Below are 18036 nucleotides of genomic sequence, written 5' to 3' on the forward strand. Positions count from 1 at the left end.
TTTGGGATAAACACATACTTACTACTATACATGAAATAGATAACTAATAAGGACCTACTGTATAGCAGAGGGAACTCTACTCAATATTCTGTAGTAGCCCTATATGGGAAAAGAATCTGAAAGAGAATGAACATATATAACTGATTCACCGTGCCGTACATCTAAATCTAACACAACATTGTAAATCAACTATACCCCTACAAAAGTTAACTTAAAAAACTCTCTACCAGGAGTTCCTGTCGTTGCTCAGTGGTTAACAAATCCGACTGGGAACCATGAGGTTGTGGGTTCGATCCCTGGTCTTGCCCAGTGGGTTAGGGATCTGGCGTTGCCGTGAGCTGTGTGGTGTAGGTTGCAGACGTGGCTCAGATCCTGCGTTGCTGTGGCTCTGGCGTAGGCCAGCCGCTATGGCTCCGTTCTGACCCCTAGTCTGGGAACCTCCATATGCCGCAGGAGCGGCCCAAAAAATGGCAAAAAGGTAAAAATAAATAAATAAATAATAAATAAATAAATAAATAAATAACTCTCTACCAAAATAAAATAATATAAGATGAAGACATAAATGGTTTGAGCTTTATACAAAAAAATACAACAGAATTTAAGAAAATGTAATATTCATAAGCAATGAATAAAATAAAGGAGACTAAGAAACTGTGGAACAAGAGCAAAGTGATATGAGGAGCAGGATGAAATCACCTAAGGAGAAAAACACTGTAGTAGTCCACATTTAAAAGGACAAAGAAAGTCCCTGGTGTGGTAAGGAACCTGACTAGTATCCATGAGGATGCAGATTCCATCCTTGACCCCACTCAGTGGGTAGGGATCCAGCATTGCCGAGATCTGTGGTGTAGGTTGCAGGTGCAGCTCAGATCTTGGGTTGCTGTGGCTGTGGTATAGGCCGGCAGCTGTAGCTCCAATTCAACCCCTAGCATGGAAACTTCCATATGCCGCAATAAATAAATAAAATAAATAAATAAATAAAAGGACAAATATTCAGAAAGGGGAAAAAATGGCCAGACGCAAGCCACTGAAAGAGTAACAACATAAGTTGAAAGCTCCAATTTTTCTCCTGGAAGAATAGGTGCTGGGCAAGTAAAAACTTGAATGGAGAGTAGCTCTTTTGAGGAAATATATAAGTAATGTAGTATTTACCATGAATTATAGGAACATTTCCTACAGAGGGATGAGAGGAAGATGTCAGGTTTTCAAAGACAGTTAAATTCCTCCAAGAGAAATCATGATCTATACCCCAAGTCTGCAAAAAGAATAAGAGGCAAAGAACATAGTCTTGTGGGATTATGGATAAGAAATATTACAGGAGTTCCTGTCATGGTGCGGTGGTTAACAAATCTGACTAGGAACCATGAGGCTGCAGGTTCCGTCCCTGGCCTTGCTCAGTGGGTTAAGGATCCAGTGTTGACATGAGCTGTGGTGTAGGTAGCAGACATGGCTCAGATCCCACGTTGCTATGGCTGTGGCGTAGGCTGGTGGCTACAGCCCCGATTAGACCCCTAGCCTGGGAACCTATATATGCCAAGGGAGTGGCCAGAATAGGCAAAAAGACCAAAAAGAAAAAAAGTAAAAGAAAGAAAAAGAAATATTACAAAACTGCTAAACTGCCTGGAGTCAAAAGCAAACCTGAGAAAGTCAATCTGTCAAAGATAAGAAAGAAATGAATTTCTGTGAAGACCCGGTAAAGGAATCAAGTATAATCAAAGTAGGAAAGTTATATTAGAATGCTTAAAGACAGGGACATTTATCACTTTGAGAAACCTTAAATTAAAGCAACTTGCCAAAATAAAAAAAGTTAAATCTGAATCTGACCAAGCTTCTAGATAGCATTACCAATGCAGTTAGATGAGAAGTAGGCAGAGCTAAGATGAAATAAGACTGACCATGAGCTGATAATTGTTAAACCTGGGTGGTGAGTAGACCAGGGTTCATGATACAGTTCTATTTACTTCCGTGTATTTTTTTTAATGACAACTAATGGACCATTATACAGATAACACTAAACTTGCTGCTCACTGTTGACATCACCTCCTCTGGGAATCTTTAGCTGCACTAGACAGTAAAGTACCCCTTCCTCCACACTACTCTTCTATACAGTACATACCTCTATCATTACATCTATTTCCTTTTTAGTTGAGCTCCATCTACAAAATCATGAGCTGCTTAAAGGCAAGAACTGTGTCTTATTCATCTATACATGCCAGAATATAGAACAATGTCAGAGATACAGCAATGCTAAGTAAATGTTCGATGAACTGAACAAAGCAATAATGTTTCTGTAATCTCTAAAAAACGAAAGCAGGCTTTTAGAAAAGGTGAAAAAGAGGTCAAAGAAACAACAATCTTTTTGGAAGTACACGAATTATACCACAGTTAAGAGATAAATAACTATAAGAGATACCACAAAGGTAAACATAAACCGAATGGCTAAAAAAAAAAAAAACGAAGGAAGGAATAAATGAATGAACAGTTTACTCAACATCTTCATCTACTGAAATGGGGCACACTGAGCCAACAAAATTTAACAATGCTTTTCACTGGAAGTAACTAACATCCTTTGTTCTAACCCTGTGCTTTCAATCGGCTTTCTGACATTTACTTGGCTTATCACTAGACTTTTCCACATTCATTCATTCATTTAAATATATACTGAACACCTAAATGTGAGACTTTATCCCAGGCACTTAAAATACACCAGTGGACTAAAAAGACAAAAATCTCTGCTCTTATGGACAGTATATTCCGGTATGCGGAAACAGAGAAATAAATGTGTAAATCATATAGAATATAAGAAGGCAGAATATGGTGCCAGGAGGCAGCTGTGAGAGAAGTCCTGTCCAATAAACCCAAGTATTTCTGTCATACTGGGAGTTTATAGTAAAATGGCATTGATAAACTTCAATAAGACTCTTGCCTGTTTGGAATACATGAGAGTCCCCCATAACTGAACACCTCCTCACAGGAAAAGCAGTGCCAGCATTGAGGGCCCAACCAGTGTCACCACCATCCTCTTTGACATCTCTTTAGCTGAAGGAAAAAATACACATCTGTAGAAACACTACTAAAGTACAGTAATTATGTTTACTGGTTTTAAAGTCCTAGGAGTTCTCCTGCAGTTCAGTGGGTTAAGGATCCAGCATTGTCACTGCGGCAGCTTGGGTTGCTGTTGTGGCACAGGTTTGATCCTGGCCTGAGAACTTCCACATGCTGCGGGCAGGGCCAAAAAATAAAATTCTTCCCTGATGTCAAAGAAATAGGAAGGAATACTGTAATCTTGATTTGGGCAAGATACTATTCTATGAATGGGTTTTAACAGCAAAGTCTACATTTTATAGTCCACAACTGATCAAATTTGGTCAAAACTTTTTGCCAATTGTTAAGAGATCATTAGTCCTCTCCAAACATACATATCTTTTAGTGGTAATTTTCAATTACTGATCCAGGATATCATACACCTCATCTAAGAAGAATCTCATTCCTGTGAGAGTTTAACCTAAGGAGTCACTGCATTGATTAAAATTCATTCATTAAAATAGATATAGGCTGTATGCCCATCAACACCCTCAAAATTAGAAACTGTTCTACATTTTATCATTAAAATAATGTTTTGGGAGTTCCTGTTGTAATGCAGCAGAAACCAATAGGAGCAAAAACCATGAGGTTGCAGGTTTGATCCCTGGCCTCACTCGGTGGGTTAAGGATCCAGCATTGCCGTGAGGTCACAGATGGTGTAGGTCACAGATGTGTAGGTCACAGATGGTGTAGGTCACAGATGTGGCTCGGATCTGGCATTGCTGTGGCTGTGGTGTAGGTCGGCAACTGTTGCTCTGATGAGACCCCTAGCCTGGGAACCTCCATATGCCGCAAGTTCAGCCCTAAAAAAGCAAAAAAATAATTAATTAATTAATGTTTTGAATCATTAAAATAATTTTCTTTTACCTTGGAGCCATCCATATCAGTTCTCTAAATAGTAAGTATACCTAATTTTAGCATTTTGTTTACTGACCAAGAAATTGTGCCCCAAGAAGGTTAAAGAGATAAACTGTGACTTCTGTTCAGTCATAGGCTCACTGGTAACATTTCTGGGAACCTAGAATTCAAGTCTCTTATCTGAACCCAACACTCTCCACTGACTACCACTACCACATTTTTCCTTTTTTTTTTCCCCCTTTTTATGGCCATTCCCACAGCATATGGAGGTTCCCAGGCTAGGGGTCAAATCGGAGCTATAGCTGCTGGCCTACACCACAACCACAGCAATACAGGATCCAAGCTCTGTCTGTGACCTACACCACAGCTCATGGCAATGCCAGATCCTTAATCCACTGAGCAGCCAGGGATCAAACCTGAGTCCTCATGGATGCTAGTCAGATTCGTTTCCACTGTGCCACGACGGGAACTCCACATTATTCCTTTTGATCACAATGTTGTCCATTGATAACAAGCGAGATTAACTGGTTTTCTTTCCTTAATATTAGACCTGAGAACCAACATACAATATCAAGACTACAGCTTATCTTCCTAATAAAATTTATGATCAGGTGTAACCCAGCAGTTACACAATTGGTAATATAATTAAAGAAACTCCTGCACAGGGAGTTCCTGTTGTTGCTCTGTGGGTTACAAACCCGACAAGCATCCATGAGGATGAGAGTTAGATCCCTAGACTAACTCAGTGGGTTAAGGATCAAGCCTTGCCATGAGCTATGGTGTAGGTTGCCGACATGGCTCGGAACCCGCGTGTCTGTGGTTGTGGCATAGGCTGGCAGCTATAGCTCCGATTTGACCCCTGGCCTGGGAACTTCCATATGCAGAGCCTGCGGCCCTAAAAAGCAAAATAAATAAATAAATAAAGTGGCCATAGAAGAGAGAAAAATAAATGAAGGAAAGACTGATCAAGGAGTTTCCGTGTGAGGCAGTAGTTAACACATCCGACTAGGTTGCAGGTTCAATCCAATCCCTGGCCTTGTTCAGTGGGTTAAGGATCCGGTGTTGCCGTGAACTGTGGTGTAGGTTGCAGATGCGGCTCGGATCCCGCGTTGCTGTGGCTCTGGAGTAGGCCGGTGGCTACAGCTCCAAGTAGACCCCTAGCCTGGGAATCTCCATATGCTGCGGGAACGGCTCAAGAAAAGTCAAAAAGACAAAAAAAAAAAAAAAAGCCTGACCAAAATAGAAGGGACATAGGACTACGGCGTCACAGAAACGTAAGAGAATTTCAATGAGGACTAGTCAAAATGTCAAATGATTAAAAAGATTCCACTGCATTTCAGAACAAAGAAATTAATGGTCACCATCACCCCCATCAAATTTAGTGGCTACAATGAACTGCCCAACTTCAACATATTGAAGGGGGGAAAAAGGAATAAGAAGGTAGAGAAAGTGAATACAGACTACTTTTTGAAGAAATTTAAGGGAAATAATAAACCGAAAAGGAATCTAAAGTGAAAAAGAGTGTATTTAAGATGAGTGTGTTTAAATCTTGATAAGTTCATACCACTTGAGAGTAAAATAAGGGATAACCAAGTGCTATGGGCTGAAATGTATTCCCCAAAATTCCTATGTTGGAGCCCTAACCCTCTATATCCCTAGTATTGAAGATAAGATTTTTGAAAATGTGAGTTAAGTTAAAATGAGGCCATCAGAATGGCCCCTCATCCAATATGACTTGTGTTTTAATAAGAAAAAGAGACACAAAAGGTTTTAGTGAACAAAGGTACACCATGCAAAGAGGCAGAAAGAGGGTGGTCATTTGTAAATGAAACCAATTCTTCCCTAACCTTGGTCTTGAACTTCCAGCCTCCAGAACCACGAGAAAATAAATTTTTGTTATTTAAGCCACTCAGTCTCTGCTTTTTGTTAGGGCAGCCCTAGCAAATTAATACACCAAGGAAACACTGCCGCTGAGGAGAAAAAACCTGGAGTACAATCAGAGATGAACACGGAGTTCCCTTTGTGGCTCCATGGTTAACGAATCCAATTAGAAACCATGAGGTTGCGGGTTTGATCCCTGGCCTTGCTCAGTGGGTTAAGGATCCGGTGTTGCCATGAGCTGTGTGGTGTAGGTTGCAGACGCGGCTTGGATCCTGCGTTGCTGTGGCTCTGGTGTAGGCTGGCAGCTACAGCTCCAATTAGACCCCTAGTCTGGGAACCTCCATATGCCGCAGGAGCAGCCCAAGAAATGGCAAAAAAAAAAGACAAAAAAAAAAGGCAATCAGAGATGAACAGATAGAGGTAGATGTAGGCTGGTGAAAGAGGGCAAAAAGGAACGAAGTTCCCACCAATGTACTGCATTTCCTTTGTGAAGCAGAAGGCAACACTATGCAGGAAAGAGTACAGAAGGAAGGAGGTGGCAGGTTAATAACCACCATGGGAAACAGAAATAGTTACTAAAGATGCTCAGGATTATTGGGCTGCTTCTCCATTAGTCAATTAATGTTTTTGTTGAATGAAGGCCTAGCTGTCATTCATCAATACTTTAGTTCAGTTTTAATAAGTGAACTCTAGTAGTAACTAAGAAAAGAAAAGCACTGCAATAAATCAGAACCTAGATTGTAAATCCAGAATATATATGAACTTACGCAAGTCAGTTAACATTGCTGGGACTTAGTTTCTTCAACCAGACAAACCAGACTTGATAATCAGCATACGATCACCTCAGATTAAAAATAAATAACGCTGCAATTTGTATGCAGGTTTGTGCACGACCTTGGTCTTCAACTTTAACCAACCAAAGCAGTGTGTCTCAAACTGTAATGTACATTCATATCATCTGGAGAACTTCTTAAATTGCACATGCTGAATTAGTAGATCTGGGGTTAAGCCTGAAACTGTGCATTTCTAACAAATTTTCAGGTGATGCTATACACCATATTTTGAGCAGCAAGAGTGTAGAACACTTATCCAACTCAGGTTCTACAAAGCTTATATTTGTTGACTTATCTGTAATCAGCCTGATATTTAGAAAACTAAACAAAGACACTCCAGACCCATACCTGCACTAAATGCATCTTTCCACACCCTAAAACACTCTGAAATTAACTCATAGTCCCCATTTGGTGCAGACAGGAAAAGAAAGGAATGATAGGAAAAGAAAAAGAAATGCCATCAATAACACTAAATTAGGAAAAGCCAAAGATTAAATATAAACACACACACATACATACAGCACAAAGATTAAAATCTATATAATCAAACATATTACCTTTCTCAAAATATGAACATTTCTGGAAAAACATGTTATCTCTGAAAACTCTTCAGTATACTGTAACTGCCACATGTCTACAAGAATTCTTCTGCATTCTGGTTTGATCTTGAATGCAAACACATTCTACAATGTCACAAAACCTAAAGATTTTTATATTAATTCCCAAATAATCTTCACCTACTTGTTTAGAAACTCCAATCATATTACTACAAGTAAATTCATTTGTGTTGAGAATTCTCTCTTGCTTTAGGAAATGTAAGGAGGGCAGAGACAGCCCAGCTACCCTAGGGCTATAATATACTGCCACAAACTGTTTCTACTATTCCCTGTGCTGGGGTGGGGGGAGTGCGGACAGCATTTCTCACAGTCGTATCAAAACCAATAGGGAGAAATCTTCGTTCTAATTTCACAGAAATCTTCCTGAGTGACAAAACATATAAGATAAAATGTCATTAAATGTGAGAATTATAGTGTAGCCACTCTGCCTTTAACCTGAAGCCTCTGTACTGAACAGAGAAGTCTGAAATAACGTGAAAATGAAGGAATGAACTCCCTATCCAAGAAAGAAGAAAAAACATGGCTGTAAACTGCTCTCTTACTCCCTTCTGAAGAATAACCAAATCGCATGGGCAGTACCGCACTACAACTGAGTTGTTTAAATGGGGTGGGGAGGAGAGATGTCAGCTGCAATCTTGGCACCAGGAGGCAATCTAGCAGTCCTACTTATTTAATAAAGTCACTCTGAAAAAATACTTCCCTCATTCACAACCATGTCACAAGCGGATAAAGAAAAATGACAAATGCAATGGGCCTCAAAATAGTTTTGCTGAATCACAAGTACTCTAAAATTATAAAGCTGCAGAAGTCGCTGGGATGAGCATTGGCGGCCATACCTCAGCAAATAGGTCCTCTATGAAAATGTATAACTTCCCTCCATTTGTTCATTAAAGGCAAACAAGGCTCTAATGGTCAATTAAAGCTTTCACAGTATTGCTGTTAGGAGCAATGTCATGAGTGCAATAACAATATACAGTGGCTTTACACTAGAGATGACAGCGTTCTCTGAAAATTGGCACCACCTATCCCCCAAGGGCAAATGCACCACCCGAACCCGCAACCGCAGCCACAAAGAGCACCCTACGTCCTCATCTTGGCACCCAGTCCCTGCCTCCCCGCATCCTGAATTCTCCGCGTCTGTGCTTCCCGTTCCTGGGCTGACTGAAGCAGCCCGGAGCTCCCAGGGGTTCTTAGGGTATTGGAAAGCCAAGCATGCAGGCCATCCCCGCTGCGCTACTGCTATGCTTGGCCTCTCAGCAGCCCCACGTTCTCCCCTCGCCTCTCAGGTTTCTAGCGCCCAGCCCACACCTCCCTTCCACTCGCTCACGTTCTGTGGTTCTCAGGTCGGGCCTCACCGTTTGGTTCCGTCCGGAATGGCCCGGCTCTCTCGCTTCCACGCCCAACACCAAGCGGCGTCGGTTAGTCCCGCGCTCCACGTTTCCAGTCCACACGCCGCCGCCTACTGATGCCGAAAGCGGCTTCTAGGAACGCGCCATGTTCAGCGTCGCGGCTCCAAACGACACGGACGCACGAATACTGCGTCACGGATACCCAGAGCGCGTGGACTGGGCAAAGGGATAAGGCGATAGGAGAACAGCGAGACAAGAGGGAGGAGCTTTCCCTTCGAAACCTAAGGCGCCGGGAGTCTAAGGCAGCTCTGTACGCTTGCGCAGTATGGAGAGCTGGGAGCCCGGACGCGGCTCGGCCTGTAACCATGGAAACCATAGGTCCGCTATGCTCCACGCCCGGGAAAATCAGTAGTCTCCTGGGTTAATTGAAGCTTAAATCAGAACCACTTTCCCTTTCTTATTTTAGCTATCAGCTGCCAAAGTGCGTTGTTTTACGGATCGGTCTCAGTAGAGAAAATTAATGTAAAATAATCCTACTCACAGCAGTCCACCCTCCCACGAATATTTATTTTTCTAAGACCGTCCTAATCTTGCTTAGCAAGGATGAAAAGATTAAAAGGAAATAAATCCAATTATCTCTGCCTCTGTTACTAACTAGCTTAGCGACCTAAGTTTTCTTATCTATAGGGGAAAAAAAAGGTTGTGGAGTTCTCTTATTGCACAGGACATTAAGAATCCCGCAGTGTTACCTCAGAAAATAAATTGTTGTTCGGTGTCCATAAAGATTATTAAAAATACATAACATTAAAATAAACTCTGGAGTTCCCGTTGTGGCGCAGCCAAAATGAATCCCTACTAGGAACGATGAGGTTGCGGGTTCCATCCCTGGCCTCACTTAGTGGGTTAAGGATCCGCTGTTGCTGTGAGCTGTGATGTAGGTCGCAGAGGCTGATCTGATCCTGCGTTGCTGTGGCATATGCGGAAAGCTACAGCTCTGATTAGATGCCTAGCCTGGGAACCTCCATATGCTGCAGGTGCGGCCCTAAAAAGGTAAAAGACAATAAATAAATTAATTAATAAAAAAAACTAAATTGATTTCTGCCTTCTAATCTGTAATTACTGGAAAACTCATAATCTCATTTTTACCAAACTTAATTTCTGGGTTTTGGTTTGTACCCACTTAAATTTAAAATTTTAATGCCAACAACATCGGTTGTAATCAAATTCTAAAATAATAATAATTTACCCCCTTTTAAAAAAATACATCACATTCATTAATCATTAATCATTTAAAGCTTGCTAAGATCTTCAAATGAGTCCTGTATTTTACCCCTCAAAACAGCCCTATGAGGTACTTTTTATCATGCCCATTTACAGATGAATAAGCTAGTAAGTAGCAGAGTTAGGATTTGAGCCAAACAATCATAACCCTTGAATTTAAAGGATGTTCATCACACAAGGGCTATTTTTATTTTTTATGTTTTTGTCTTTTGTATTTTTAGGGCCACACCCTCGGCATATGGAGGTTTCCAGGCTAGGGGGCTAATCAGAGCTGCAGCTGCTGGCCTACATCACAGCCACAGCAATGCCAGATCCAAGCCGCTGTCTGTGACCCTCACCACAGCTCAAGGCAACTCTGGATCCTTAACCCACTGAGCAAGGCCAGGGATCCAACCTGAAACCTCATGGTTCCTTGTTGGATTTGTTTCTGCTGTGCCATGAAGGGAATTCCCAAGGGCTGTTTTTAAAAGTAAAAAGTATAAAAATTACCTAAATGACCACCAAGAAAAGAATGATTAAATCATGATACATGCGTATATAATAAAATAAAAATTGGCCACTAAAAATTATGTTGGTTGGAGTTCCCACTGTGGCTCAGCGGAAACAAACTGGACCAGTATCCATGAGGACATGTGTTTGATCCCTGGCCTCGCTCAGTGGCTTAAGGATCCAGTGTTGCCATGAGCTGTGGTGTATGTCACAGATGTGTCTTGGATCCTGCGTTGCTGTAGCATGGGCCAGTAGCTGCAGCTCCTGTTTGACCCCTAGCTTGGGAACTTCCATATGCCCTGGGTGCGGCCCTAAAAAGAAAAAAAAGAAAAGAAAAAAAGATTGTTTTATTAACACATTCACAGTGCACTAGGGAAAGAGTGGGTTACAAAACAATGTTTGATATGGTTCCATTTTTGGAAGTATATATGCGCCAAAATGTTAATAGGGTTTGTCACTAGTTGGATGGTTTTGTGGGCTTTTTTCCTTTTTTTTTTTTTTCTTTCTGTTTTTGTGCACCTAAGGCATATAGAAGTTCCCAGGCTAGGGGCTGAATGGGAGCTGTAGCTGCCAGCCTACGCCACAGCCATACCAGATCCAAGCCTTGATTGCAACCTACATCACAGGTCAAGGCAACTTGGGATCCTTTAACCCACTGAGTGAGGCCAAGTTTTGAACCTGAATCCTCATGGATACTAGTTGAATTCTTAACCCGCAGAGCCACAGCAGAAACTCCAATGGGCATGTTTTTAAATTTATGTTGCTTCATTACATCTTCCGATTTTACTGAAAGGTAGTACTTCTCAAATTTATTTTATTTATTTATTTTTTATTTTATTTTATTTTTTGTCTTTTTGCCATTTCTTGGGCCGCTCCCGCGGCATATGGAGGTTTCCCAGGCTAGGGGTCTAATCGGAGCTGTAGCCGCCAGCCTACGCCAGAGACACAGTAACGCGGGATCCGAGCCGGGTCTGCAACCTACACCACGCGTGGCGCAGTGGTTAACGAATCCGACTAGGAACCATGAGGTGGCGGGTTCCGTCCCTGCCCTTGCTCAGTGGGTTAATGATCCGGCGTTGCCGTGAGCTGTGGTGTAGGTTACAGATGCGGCTCGGATCCTGCGTTGCTGTGGCTCTGGCGTAGGCTGGCGGCTACAGCTCCGATTAGACCCCTAGCCTGGGAAACCTCCATATGCCAAGGGAGCGGCCCAAGAAATGGCAAAAAGACCAAAAAAAAAAAAAAATGTACATAGACTCACACTGAAATCTTATAAACAAACAGACCTTAATTCAGTTAGTCTGAGATGAGACATGAACTTCTCCATTTCTAATGAGATTCCAGTCTGTGTTGCGCATCTTAAGGTCACAAGTTTTGGAACAAGGCTATAAAGAATATGAAATAAAGTGCGGGGGGGGGGGGGAATCACCTAATATTAATTACAATGAAAAAATTGGTTTAGAAGGATCTTTTCTATTTGGGATATTGGGTTCTTCAGATATTGAAGGAAAGCTGTAACTTGAAAAAGTACACATACATAAATTTTGCCTACAATTTCAGGGTACTAAATTAAGATGCACTTGGGGTCCTAGCTTCAGCTGCTATGAACGTAAAATCTAATAATATATTATGTACAAAACAAATATGTACAGCTGGTTAAATAATCTCATATGACAACATTTTGTTCCTATATTCTCATATCCTCATGTTCTTTGGGGAAAAAAGAAAAATATTAATTTAAATGATCATTGGGTCTGTTCAGAATATATTTAAAACATAAATATAAATTCAATGCTTTCCCCAAAAAACAGTTGAAAACTGAAAAGAGAAAGTAGAAATTTGGTGAAACAAACACTGAATTATAGAAGCATTAGTTTGGAATTCCCTAATGACACAGCTGGTTAAGCATCCAGCATTGTCACTGCTGTAGCTGGTAATGGTTCGATCCCCGGCCTGGGAGTTCCAGCCCTGTCCCAGGAACTTCCCCATGTTGGAGGCACAGCAAAAAAAGAAACATTAGCTTCCCTCATCAGCCAATCTCAAATAGTTTCCAAGAAACACATAAACATAATGACATGCAACTCATTTGCCTCAATAATAGCATTATAATAACTAACTCCTTCTAAGTATTTCTTAGGTGCCAGTTACTGTTCTAAGTTACAGTTACAGTTCAGTGCCTAGCATTGAACTGTAGACATTTCATATAATTTATTTCATTAATCCTCATCACCACCCTACATGGAGAGTATGCTATCCCTCATTTTACAGATTAGAAGGTGATGCTCATATGAATTAAGTTATTTTAAATTCTTAATTGGAGAAGCACAGATTCAAATTTAGATATATGCTCTGTGGCAGATAAAATTAAAAATAGCCAAATCGGAGTTCCCATCGTGGCTCAATTGTTAACGAATCCAGCTAGGAACCATGAGGTTGCGGGTTTGATCCTTGGCCTTGCTCAGTGGGTTAAGGATCTGGTGTTGCCGTGAGCTGTGGTGTAGGTTGCAGACTCAGCTCGGATCCCGCGTTGCTGTGGCTCTGGCGTAGGCTGGTGGCTACAGCTCTGATTAGACCCCTAGCCTGAGAACTTCCATATGCCGAGGGAGCGGCCCTAGAAAAGGAAAAAAAAAAAGTAGCCAAATCTCAATCCCTGAAATCTATGAATATATTATTGTTCATGTCAAAAGGAACTTGGCTGCTATGACTAAATTAAGGGTCTTGAGATGGGAAGTTTACCTTATGGGCCCAGTGTATTCACAAGGGTCTTTATAAGATGGAGACGGGAGTGTCAGAAAGAGAGAAGATGTGACCATGGAAGCAGAGGTCAGAGTGACATGGGCCCATGAGTCAAGGAATGCAGGCAGCCTAAAGAAGCTGGGAAAGTCAGAGAACTGGATTCTCCACTACAGCCTGTGTAGGAAACTCAGTCCTGCAGATGATTTTAGACCTCTGAACTTCAGAACTCTCAGACAATAAATGTGGTTTTTTTTTTTTTTTAAGGTACTGTTTGTGGTAATTTTTTACAGCAGCAATAGAAAACTAATATGTGCTCTGAATTCAGAGGCTTTCCAATTTTCTACACTTTATTTAATATTGCAACTTGGGTAAAGCTGGGTCTTGGGCAACTCTATAAAATAGATCATTGGTTTCTTATGAATTAACTCATTAGAAGCTTACCAGGTTAGGAAAATAATCTTTGAGAAACTAATTGATCTGCCCTTGGCAATATAATTTTGTAATGGATTGAGTTTTGTTTGTGATTTTTTTTGGGGGGGTGCTATATGTGGCATGTAGAAGCTTCTGGGCCAGGAATTGAATCTGCACCACAGGCTGTAAGTGCAGCCCTAAAAAGCAAAAAAAAAAAAAAAAAAAGTGTATAGCGCTCTTTTTTACAACAATGGTATAGAAATGACTTAGAAAACTTCACATTCACAAGATGAATTCTTCTGCAGCAGCTTTCAATACTGATTATCAAGCTTGTATAATAACTGGGAAAAGTGCTTTTTTGGAGGGAAAAAATGCTTTTTATGTTACTATATTTTATGAAAGAAAAAAAAAACGCAGTAAATTGCATGACCTCAACTATATAAAAATATGTATTGTTAACACAATAGGAGAACACAATGTATGTCAAAATGTTCACAGAGGTTATCCCAGAATAGAGTAGATGTAAAATTTTCATCTTATTATACCTTCTGTATTTTCCAGCATCTTTTGCAAGCTAAGTTTCCGGTTTTGTTATTTCATTTACAGTGTAGTTGCCCTATCTTTGGGGCCCAGGAAATGCATAGAAGGGGAAAATAAAATTAGTTTTACTTACTACATCTCAGTCATTAATTGTTTGTACACGATTTATTCTTAAATTCATGGTAACCAAAGATTTGATTTTTATTTATTTATTTATTTATTTATTGTCTTTTTGCTATTTCTTTGGGCCGCTCCTGCGGCATATGGAGGTTCCCAGGCTAGGGGTCCAATTGGAGCTGTAGCCCCCGGCCTACACCAGAGCCACAGCAACGCAGGATCCGAGCCGCGTCTGCAACCTACACCACAGCTCATGGCAACGCCGGATCGTTAACCCACTGAGCAAGGGCAGGGACAGAACCCGCCACCTCATGGTTCCTAGTCGGATTCGTTAACCACTGCGCCACGACGGGAACTCCCAAAGATTTAATTTTTTAACTACATATTTAAAAATTCACTTGAATCTTACACTAGCTTGTTATTGAAGAGTAAAATTGATTTATATTGTGTTTAAAATGACTCAGCTAGTATCTTTTGCTTCCCTGCCATTCTACCACCAATGATGAGAGTACCTGGGGGAATTGATTCAGGACCCTTCCTGGATGCCAAAATCCACAAATGCCCAAGTCTTTTATATAAGATAGCATAGTACACTGAGTCCTCTGTATCCAAGGGTGTAAACCTAGAGCCAACTGTAATTTTCTGTAATGGCAACATTCAGCTATAAGAAGAGCCCACAAAAGGCAGGCTAGTGTTCAGCTGTGGCAAGGACAGAACCCCCATCCCTATCTCCACCCCTATCTCTGCACAAACTACCTGAAAGACCTTGAGCAAATACCCTTAAACTCTATGAGACTCAGTTTCTTCATATGCAAACTAGGGTAAGCATGCTCGCCCTAACAACTTCTCAGGGTTTCACTGAAAATCTGTGTGCAAAGTACTCTGAGGGAGTTCCCCCTGGTGGTTTAGTGGTTAGGCTTGGCTCTTTTACTGCTGCAACCTGGGTTAAGTCTCATCTGGGAACTGAGTTCCTACATCAAGCTGCTGCATGCCTGGGCCATTAAAAAAAAGTACTTTGAAACCCATAAAATGCAATATGAAAATATAATATGTAAGTATAAATCTAAAAAATATAAAATAGGCTCTGTTATAATCCACAAATAGAATTCTCAGTACAATTTTTCTGCTGTATTTGGAAAGCTAAATCATTTCACAGTGATTTATTTTGCCACAGGTTATATATTATTTGATGGTAATGACAGGAAAACATTTATCTGACAGATACTGTTTTGTTTTTTCTCTTTTTTGCCACGCTTGAACCTGCTGCACCACAAGGGAACAGATACTTTTTGAAGGTATCAGTTATTAGATTTCCACTGACAATGCTTAGACTCATCCTGCTGGTATTAAATGGAGACCATAATCTTCTTTCTTAATTAATTTTATTAATTTAAGATAGCATTTTATTAATCTGAAAAAATTAGACTATTTTTTATGGAAGAATTTGCTCATGGTTTTCAAGGTATATTCTTTCAGCCAAATTTCATCACATTTTTCTGTTAAGATTTAGATGGCAAAGTAGAAATTAAATCTCTAGGTTTTCTTTGAAATTGTCCTAATTTGTAAGACAGCACTTCATTTTAGCATTTAGATTTGGATATTGTCACAATAACAATAATGTTTCATTGTTCTAATCAAATGAAACAGCTTGATATTAAGTAGATTTAAATTTAATTTTGTTTTATCTTGTCTAGGTGAATTATATTCTTTTTCATAGGAATATAGTATTTCAGTAATAAATCTATGTTAAAAGTGTGAAATTCAAACATACTTAATGTTTTTATGACTTAAATACATTAAAAGTCTGTAAGGAATTATAATTTATACAAGAAAATGCTAACAATATTTTATTTTTATTTTTTATTAAACTCCCAAGCATATTAAAAATGTCATTTCAAGTATGCTATGAATTAATCAATTAATTAAATTTGCTTTTTAGTTCCACACCTGTGGCATATGGACATTCCTAGGCTAGGGGTTTCATTGGAGATGCAGCTGCTAACGAAGCCACAGCCACAGTAACAAGGGATCCTAGTCTCATTTGCAACCTATACCACAAATCACGGCAACACCAGATCCCCTACCCACTGAGAGAGGCCAGGGATCAAACCCGAATCCTCATGGATTCCTTTCCACTTAGGCACAACGGAAACTCCCATGCTGTGAATTTAAATAAGCCTCTTCTACCAAAGAAAATATTGCTATAATTCTTTTTCAAGTTATAACACAAAACACTGTAAGAATGGCAATGAATCAATTATGCACACCCAAGCTGAAACATTATTATTTTTAATTAACAAAGGATTCTGATATGAATCAGAAAAGCATAAAATTATTTTTTATAATTACAAAACCACTCATAGCTGCAAAAATAACTCAAATACATTCCAGCATACATTCTATACTCATTTCTTTTTTTTTTCTGTCTTTTTTTTTTTTTAAGGCCGCACCCATGACATATGAAGGTTTCCGGGCTAAGGGTCTAATCTGAGCTGATAGCCTACACCAGAGCCACAGCAACTCAAGATCTGAGCCGCGTCTGAGACCTACACCACGGCTCTGGGCAATGCCAGATCCTTAACCCACTGAGCGAGGCCAGGGATGGAACCCAAAACCTCATGGTTCCTAGTCGGATTTGTTTCTGCTGCACCTGCTGCACCACGACAGGAACTCCCACATACTCATTTATTTATTTATTTATTTTCTGTCTTTTTGCCTTTTTCTACACCTGCTCCTGCAGCATATGGAAGTTCCCAGGCTAGGGGTCTAATCAGAGCTGTAGCCACCAGCCTAGCCAGAGCCACAGCAACGTGGGATCCGAGCCGCATCTGCGACCTACACCACAGCTCACAGCAACGCAGGATCCTTAACCCACTGAGCAAGGCCAGGGATCAAACCCACAACCTCATGGTTCCTAGTCAGATTTGTTAACCACTGCACCACGGCGGGAACTCCACATAGTCATTTATTTAATGCAGTTCCTACCCCAGCATCACACAATTCCCTAGGACTAATGGATTCATGAGGCATCCAATACTGTCTCACTTCAGAGAGAAAAAAGAATTGGATGAAATTTGGCCAGAATAAATGATACAATTATTAGAACAGCTTCCCTGTACTGATGAGGATAGCCCTCCTAATCCTTTTTCATTTAAGGAAGAAATTTCCCGACCAACTATATTAGTGTAGAAAATAGTGATTCCCTACCTACATTGTGCATCAGAATCTCCTAGAGGGTCTGTCAAAAATGCATTTGCTAGGGCCAAATCCTATTATGATCCAGTGTGTTTAAGGTAGGCCCTTGGAAAATGAATTTTCATTACGTGTTGCATTAGTTTGCTAGGGTTGCCGTAATAAAATATGCCAGATTGGGTGGCTTAAATGACAGAAATTTATTTATTTATTTTTAATTTAATTTAATTTTATATATGTATATATATTTTTGCTTTTTCAGGCCCACACCTGAGTCATTTGCAAGTTTCCAGGCTAGGGGTCTAATCAGAGTTACAGCAACTTGGGGATCTGAGCTGCCTCTGCAACCTACACGCAGCTCAGGGCAGTGCTGGATCCTTAACCCACTGAGTGAGAACAGGGATCAAACTCGCATTGTCGTGGACCCTGGTCGGGTTCATTAACCACTGAGCCACGAAGGGAACTCTGACAGAAGTTTATTTTCTTACAGTTCTGGAGGCTAGAAGCCAAGATCAAGGTGTCAGCAGAGTTGGTTTCTCCTGGGGTCTCTCTTAGCTTGCAGATGGCTTCCTTCTGGCTGTGTCATGACACGGTCTTTCCTCTGAGCACAACCCCCCTAGGGTCTCTTTGTGTGTCTAAAGTAAACCAGTC

General features: G+C 40.5%; 1 protein-coding gene across 3 annotated transcripts in view; it reads right to left on the reverse strand.

Annotated features, from left to right (window-relative positions):
* IPO11 (importin 11) overlaps nucleotides 1-8794 on the reverse strand; it is a 229735-nt gene extending 220941 nt beyond the window's left edge. For 2 of the 3 annotated variants that reach the window (XM_047753974.1, XM_047754048.1), the window contains exon 1: nucleotides 8629-8788. The gene's annotated coding sequence lies outside the window, so the exon portion shown is untranslated. Of the gene's footprint in view, nucleotides 1-8628 lie in introns of all 3 variants that reach the window. The other variant, XM_047753902.1, reaches the window with a different exon arrangement.
* Between the last annotated feature and the right edge of the window lie 9242 nt (nucleotides 8795-18036).

This window comes from Phacochoerus africanus, chromosome 1 (assembly GCF_016906955.1).
Source record: "Phacochoerus africanus isolate WHEZ1 chromosome 1, ROS_Pafr_v1, whole genome shotgun sequence".
NCBI lineage: Eukaryota > Metazoa > Chordata > Mammalia > Artiodactyla > Suidae > Phacochoerus > Phacochoerus africanus.